The sequence below is a fragment of the Motacilla alba genome, chromosome 2 (assembly GCF_015832195.1).
Source record: "Motacilla alba alba isolate MOTALB_02 chromosome 2, Motacilla_alba_V1.0_pri, whole genome shotgun sequence".
In the NCBI taxonomy this organism is placed as follows: domain Eukaryota; kingdom Metazoa; phylum Chordata; class Aves; order Passeriformes; family Motacillidae; genus Motacilla; species Motacilla alba.
The window spans coordinates 107,334,162-107,342,949 of record NC_052017.1 but is presented as its reverse complement, the minus strand read 5'-3'; positions in this window follow the sequence as shown (position 1 = coordinate 107,342,949).

The following is an 8,788-nucleotide window of genomic DNA, read 5'->3' as shown; positions in this document are numbered from 1 at the left end:
AGCAGATCTTAAGCCAGACAGAACTCTGTGTGCTTTATATTGCAGCTGTGTGCAGTAACTGTAGACCATCATACTGCACAGATGGAAGTGCAAGTTTGAGGGCTATTGAGCATGTGGATTTTCCCAGTGTGTCACAATTACAGAAACATCTGTGCTAAATAACTTCAAGCTGATCCACAGCAAAAATTGGCAATGTTCAATAACTCTCAATATCCTCTTTTTCCCCTGTGGTGAGATGGCCTAGTGATTGTGAGTCGGACTATAGTATAAAACATGTAGCTTCATTATTTCAGGGCCTATTTAGAGATTTCTCCCATGGTATATTACCTAAAAAATCCATATGTTTTTCTTTACTTAGCTCTATAGAGCCTGAGTTTCAGAGATGCCACATGCCTGCAGCTATCATTGACTTCCATTAGAGGTGTGGATATGTAGGTTCTGTGAAAATTGAGTCCTGTGGGGATATTTTTAATTGATTTTGATTTGCGCAGGGAAAGGGAACAGTCTGGGTGCGTGATCATAAGAGAACAAAAGAGAAACAGAGGCAGTTTGCCTGTAGGAAAGGATAAAAATCTATGAACACATCTGATATTTATATTGTGCCGTAAAACATAGAAAACATTCATCACTTTCTTCTAGTGGAGACAGTGGAGACAGTATTCCCCTGAAAAACTGTTGCAGAACAAAAAACATTCCCAAATACCCTAAATGATATAATTACACAATCTTCAATATAGTTAGACCACAATGCAGTTTGGTAAACTTTACTGTTCCTTATCTATGACTGAATTAGGACATTGTTTCTCTCCCTAGATTCTCTTGCAGCATTGAAACCCTGAGGATTTTTACTCATCACTCAAATATGACACATTACCAATTCTTCATGCACTGCCACAGAATGACTTTTCAATCCTTGTTGTCTTTAACTTCATCTAGAAAAGCACCCCAAAGCAGTTACCAGATTTTTCTCACTTCCTCCCAGTAAAAGAAATAGAAGGATTTATATATTTTTCAGCTGCAATACAACACTAAAACCTCTGCCTAATGTACATTTTTCCATGCATTGCCCAATGCCAATTGGGACTTTCCAAGTGTATAATATTGTTTCTCAGAAACTGTGATCACTCTTTAATGTAATAGACTCGGCAGTAGGATTCCTTTCCTTGTATCTAGTGTGGTTTTTATTTTCCTCAGTTCCACCCCAATTTCTTCCAAGAATACTATTATTCAACTAAATATTTCCTTGACTGCTTTGATGTTCAGACTCTTGAAATATTAGCGAACTAGTGACATGCATCTTATCTGACATTCAGCCAACTTAAACAGTGTTAGTTCTTTCATCTTTATAAACCAGCCTCCAGTTTTGGATAATTACTGCTACCTGGTTTTAAATTCTTCCTAGTTAATCTCTGACTCTCTGTGTACTGCAGCTACTATAATATTCTAACTACCATCACATCTGAACTACAGAGGAACTATAATCTTCTTGGTTTATGATATGACTCCTCAGAGGGAACAGCCAAAATCATATTGGCTTTTTATGCAGCCTTATCTCTTTGCCAGCTCTTGCATAATTTTGTTGCACTTCAATATATATTCATTCTAGGGTGAATGCATAGCTAGATGATGTCTGAATATAGGTCATCTCTTGTTCCTTTTTCAAAGATTTTAAGCTTCTAAGTAGGAACTCTGTAAAAAGAAAAACCAAAAACAAACAAAAAAAATCAAAAAATTCAAAAAAAAAAAAGGAAAACAGATGAAAAAAACCACTCCAACATAAAGGAGAAATTGAAGGATTGAAAGAATTTCTCAGTCTTTTTTCCTCCTAGCCACCCATCCATCCCCAGTGCACACCCACCTGAAATCATCCAACAGCCCCTCTCCCAGAGTTCTCCCTGCCAACTCTAACAACTGCCAAGTTGTCAAATGATTCTGTTATTGTGTCCCCATAGCAACAAGCTTTCTGGCCTGAGTGACAGTATTTCCATATTTTCAACTGGAAAATGTCCCAAATAACTCTAGGAGCACCTGGAGTTTTCCTGCTAAGCATGTATCTTTTTCTTTTCTCCTCCCAGTGCTTCATGTATTAAAAGGAAGTTATTTATACTCATTGCAAAGGATGGTATGATGACAGCTGAGCTGTTGAAATTTGCTTTAAAATTCTGTAAATCTGTCCTTTCTGTGGAATTTATGTTCCTTTTGAAATATAATTTGTGAATTTTAATGCCATATTTAAAATAAAATTTAAAAAGAAAAGCAGTAAGTAACATATCAAAATCTTGATAACTGAACAGAGAAAATATGTAATGTATTATGCGACACATTCTTCAAGCTTTTAAAGTCAATGAGAAATATAAGAGAAATGCAAAAGAACTGATGAAAATGTTTTCCCTCAAGGAGGAACACATTTCTAACCTATGTATATCTAATACGTTACTCTACCGTATGCTTTGACTAATCTTCCAGAGCAACAGTGTTTTGAACATCCAGACTGATTATGCATATATTAAAAGGAAAGCGAGGTGAGGAATAAAAGCACAATAAATTCCACCAGTCTAAGCAAATTGGGTGAAATTTATACCCCTGAAAATATGGCAATTATGTCAGCCATTTCAAATTTTAGCAGTATTTTTCAGTTAGATAATTTCATCTCACTGATTTTTGAAGATGACTCCCAGTCTATTTATTGTGGCCAACTAATTGCAACAGTAAGTGAGTGTTCTTGAAGCATGTGGAAAATACATTTATCAACACCATTAAAACATTCACATAATATCACTCCAAGTTAACACATGAGTAAAGGGAATAGAAGCCAGTTTACTGTCTTTTAGACAAAATGTGGGTCTACAAAGCAATTGGTGAAGTCATCCCCAGCATCCTTGTAAAGTGCAGGTTTTGTGCCTAACTCTATCACCTAGGTTACCAGAATAGTGTCAACAATTTAACACCATCATATCCTTTTATTTGGCTGCTTTGCTACATATTAAGCTTTCAATAATGAGTGACAGCTCATCCTATTAATTGCATATTGCTAATTTTGTGGGTTTAAGATTATTATGGTGCTTAATTAGCAACTGTTTGCAATGTTCTTTAAGAGGCTTTATTGAATAAAGGATTGCATGTCCAAAATATATCAATGAAAATAACACAAATTCACAAATTAAAAGCTTATTCTAAAAACTATGATCCCATATATGAAGGTTAGCTATATGATAAGAAGAGAAGCAAAAATACTTAATAATTTGATGTAAGAAAATTTATTTATTAAATTCATTTATTAAATAGTCAGCATTCTTTTTATCTGAGAATAATGGAGGAAAAAATAATAAAGTCTACTTCAAAGAGAGAGATCCATTCCATTGAAAATATTAATTTAAAAATATAGCAATTTTATGGGGCAAACCTTGTAGACCCTATATAATAAACTAAAATGCACATCATGCACACATTATGTCCTAGCAGTTCCAGCTAGTTATGCCTATATTACAGAGAATCATTTAAGGGAAATCCTTACCTGAGGGCTGCAAAAGCACTGGGTCAAGGGAAACTTTGGGTTCCACAATTGAGATACTTCCTTAAACATTGTTTCTGTCTGGGTAAGTACAAAATACAATTAATATCAAAACATCTGAGTCAGATTATGAGCATAAATTGAGGGCAAAACTTGCCTACGTGACAGCAAAAAGAGGGATGGATACAATCTGGCAATTGGACAAGGTCTAGAGACTGAGCACAGCAGCAGAATGCTGGTGACATGACATTATGGTGACATGGGCCATCCCTGTCCTCACGGGCAAGCCTGTCCTCACCCTCACACAAGTGTACAGCAGCAGATTGTGAATCACCAAAGATTCACAACATCCTACCCCCAAAGATAGAATGCAGAAGCCTAAAACCTGCAAAATCTATGCTTGTCACAAGAAGGAGGAAGGAGGAATGAACATCAAATATTCCATAACGTTAAACAAGTATTCAGAGAACCAGAGAATCACAGCACCATTCAGGTTGGAAAGGACCTCTAAGACCATTGGGTCCATTAACTCAGCATTGTCAAGTCTACCTCTAAACAATGTCCTTAAGTGCCACAAGTTCACAGCATTCCATGCAAAGATCTCATGCCTGGGCTTTGTCGTTACTGCTCCACAAGTGGGTTGTTTCCCTACTCTTCATGTTTAGAATGTTACCAGTTTTAAATTCAGGAAGGTGGTTGCTTCAAGCAGCACATGGGCTTTTGCTATACATAATAATGTGATTTCTGAGCTGAATCCTCTGATATTATCTTTTTCCTATACAACTGAGCTCAGATCAGCTCATGCCCTGCCTCCTGTGTGGCTGCTGCACTGAAGCTACGTAAGGGTTACTGTACTTGAGTGTAATATAGCAAATGAGTGCACCAGAATCCCACTGAGGCAGCATGTAGCCTGCAGGTACTAATGGTTCATCAAGAAGACCTTGAAGCCTATTTAATGCCAAAGACTAAAGATCTTTATATTTCTTTCTGCCATTTTGCAATTCATTGCAGAGTTGAAGTCAAAGAGCGAAGGATTTTTCCTCATGTAGAAAATTAAAAAATGAACAACTGGGTATTATGTGTTTCTTTATAACACAATATGATTCATGCCTCATCCTTTGTGCAAGCCAATAGTTCTTTGATTTAGAGCCTGGACAGCTATAAACCATTATTACAAAGTAATCTGGTTCAGACGAATTTATAGGACAAATCCCTTAAGTAAGGGTTCATGACTCTTCAGCCCAAACATCCTACATCTATCTATTTAATCCAGTTAATTCATCTCTCTATATATTTATAAAGCATCCAGTCACTGGTAGCCAGATGCCACCAGTGCAAATGTAGTTTATTGACAAATGGCAGGGTGTGGGGGAAGTTGTTGATGACAGATACAGTTCTGTCATTAAGGAAATAAGTGTTTTAAGACATGTAATCACTGTGTTTATGTATTTTATAGGACTTTATGTTCTTTCACATTCTGGCCAATTATAGTATTTTTATTTGGACTGGAGTATTTATCTTTGCAAGTAATAGCTGGGGTGGGGAGCACAGGGAAGGATAGTACAGGTGAAGAGTCCCAGATCCTTGCCTAAGCAGCAGCGTCTGCTATCATACAAGGAACTCCTTTACATGTTATACATTTTAGAAGTGTTAGTTAAGTAATCAAAAGGTTGATTTGGGAAAAATCAATGCAACTTCCTCTTTTTGTTCCCTGTTATTCATAGTGACTACGTAAAACATTTCCAAATTGGGAATATTTTCTCTGGAACTATATGTCTCATTACTTGCAAGGAATGATTATGCTCATTATATATCTAGGTTGGTATACACACAGTTGAGAATGGCATTCACAGAAATGAAATATCCACTTTTAAGCTCACGCATAAAGAGCTGTTGTTTCAGGAGGACGATTTCTGTTGCTGTTCCTGATAGTGAAGGTCCTGCTGTGCTACTTTTGTTTCTGCTATGACGGGACAAGTTCTTGCCTGCAGGCGAGACTGAACTTCCAAAATGATCATGTTATTCTCTGTGTCTAGTGAGCAATGTGGAAAACATGGGGGTTTGATTTGAGGATACAGGAGAGCTATAAGGATTTAATGTCTGGAATTAATCACACTGCTAGAGTTCACTCTGCCACTGGTCAGTCATCTTTTCTATGCTCACATATTGTTGTAAATCATTGCACGCTGGTATATTAAAGGAATATTTCTGTATTTGTTGTATCAATGAAAATTTTATAATGGCAAGAGTTCGTTGGGTTTTTATTGTTTCAGTGAGCAACAAGGATGTGAAACTGTAGCAAACAAATTCTTGGTCAGACCATAGAGCTTCAAACTTGAGCTGACACATTGTGGTGATGTATATGTAATACAGATACTCTCCATTTTCTGCCAGAAACTAGGCCATCTAGCTGTATCCTCTGGGGCAGTGTGAGTCCCAAGCTACCTCTTCCATGCCTCTTCCGAAAAGCTTCAGAGCAGCCAGTTGCTTCATTCTGTCCTCCAGCTGTGCCTCATTTAATCCAGATTTTGAAGTAGAAAAGAAACTGATTGCTGAATAGCACCATGAAAAAGATAAATTGGGATTTTTACTCTTTTATCTATGGGCAGTAATGACACCTTTCCTGGGAGTAACAGTACCGCTCCCAATGGCACTTAATGGCTAAATCTCTGATATTATGCTATAGAGACTAATATCTTCGTAGATGACTGCCCTTGTTCTGGAGTACTTTTAAAATAACAATGTGAGGGCACATACTTTTTCAGACTTCTAATATGAGACAGTCACAATCCAGGCCCTTCACTGTCCAGTGCTTGCAATTCAATTTTATATCGAATGGCTACATTTGTTTCCTTTTTCTCAGACACTGCAGTTATTCAGATCTTTAACATTTAACTGCTTATATTTTTGCTTAACTGTTTAATTATTATTTTTCTCCTCACTTAAAGTGTACTAAAGCATGTGCTCAAATTTTTAAAAAAATACAATGAAAGGTGCAGTCTGGAGTCAGATTTTGGTTGCCTAAAATAATTCCAAATAAAACCCATGGGAGAGTTGTTCACAGTGTTCCATGATGCATGGAGGTGCCAGGTCAGTGAGGTACCTCCAAAAAATCAGATGTGGGTTAGAGACCCTGTAACTCATGGTAGCACATGATACTTGTGAAGAAATGTGTTGTAGGTGGAGCCATTAGGATTCAGCAATACTATGGAAAATCTTATTGATGCTGCGCATCTGCTGTATCAGCAGAACCAGTATTTATGCACAAAAATCTGGATCATTTGATCCAAATCCCTGTATTTGCTGTTTCTGGTGTGCATCTTTTTTTAAATTTCCAATACAATTAAAAAAAATAATATCTTAGGACTGAGCATGACTCCCTATGTATATTTCTCAGAAACCAATGCCCATATTAGTCAGCACACATTCTACATTTCACTCAGCTGCCTGTGCACTCAATGCATTTTTTCCCTGTGCTACCATGACCTCTAAAAGGTAGCTTTGTTATTCCATGCTTCCTAATAAGCAGATAAAGCTAAAGCAAAACAAAAAATTATTGTCTTCCTCTGATCTCTTTCCTGGCTTCTGCACCTAACAATGCAATCTCTATTTCTCTCTGTTTCCCAGCTCATTCCCTTCTAAGCACACCTGACACACATAAGGTTTAATAATTTACAGGTAGAGGGCCTAGTTTGCCAGGCTAGAGACATATTCCAATTTCTTCCCACAACTCTAATGAGACAAAGCAGTCAGAAGCTTATTGCTACCGCCACATAAAATCAGATTTATTGATGCTTTTTGTCAGAAAGTGGTGCAAAGCTGTTTGAGTGTTCCACTGAATTTCTCCATTCATCTTCCAGAGTAAACTTTTCCTGCCTGTTAATGGAAGAACCACTATTATGAGTATTTTTTTTTCCTAATTAAGAAGCTGGATAAGGTTGCCCCAGTCCAAAATACACTGTGCAATTCTACACAAAACTGCTGGCTTTATATCTAGCGGTTATGACTCCCAGAAGGCAGTACCTGTACGGAGAGAGCTTTGTGTGCTATAGCTCATTCCTGGGTGACATATTAGGGAAGGGTGATATGGAACCAGTGATCCTCTAAATGATCTGCCACTGCTAGCAGAGCTCCAGAGAGTTCTCCTCACAAGGCAAAGGTTATTCTGGACTCCCTGACGATGACAGCAGAGCACACTTTGCATCCCCTTCTTTCCCAGCTAACCAGGACTTGCCCATTGACTTTTGTTTGTTTTCTGTTTCTGATGTGAATTATTCATTGCTTTTGTTTAAACAGTCTGGGGTTTTGGATCATCTGAAGATGCTACCTCAGCATTATAATTTCAGATGATGTAATACAAAGGCAAAGTGACTCACATTCTACATGGCGGCAGCACATCTAGCTCTAGAAATGGCCAGATCTGAGATATTATATTCTGAACCAGATGGTGCTGTCAGACAGCACAGAATGACAACGTTTAGATGATACAGAAAGGGTAATGTGCCCAAGAAGTGAAGGAACTCTATCTCCACTTGCTGCATTTTCTTAACTTCAGTTACAGATGGCACAGCAAGGATCATCTCAGAAGGAAAAGTAAGACTTCATCATAGCTCAACTTAACGCAAAAGTATCTGTTGCAACATTTAAAAATTAGGCAGGCAGATCTTTTTTCCTAGCAACTGCCTTTGGCTCCCTCATAATATAAGGAATAGAGGATAATACAAGGAATTGGGAATTGCTGTTCTTCGTTGAGTTTTTTCCAACCTGAAAAACTACAGAATAATACTCATTCCAATCAAGCAACATTTCTAGTGCAAAATATATATTAAAATATGACATGTTGTTTTCCTCTTCATAAACTGGTCCTATTTCAGGTCAAATTATTTTTCAGTTCAAAATATAACTTAGAGTAGAAACAGTGAAATGCTTCTGGAGAATCAAATTGAAACAGGTTGAAATTGTCAAAACTAAATTATGTCATTGACTCAAGCTATCACACATTACTTCACAAGTCAGAATTTTTGTTTTGGAGACAATTCTTTTCGTCATAATTTGTTGTCCGCAATTTCTCCCCATCTTGAAAATACTCATGAGGAAATACAGTATTTCTTACCCAGTGCCAATTCAAATATGAGTTTTAGCAGTAGTAGACCAGTTATCCAAAATTCAGACTTTCTTTCCCAGATATCTCAGGGGTACATATTCTGCATTCACCCCGTTTAGAGCCATAATGCTACAAAATGACTGGACTTATATAAAAATGAAACAAAATTTTTG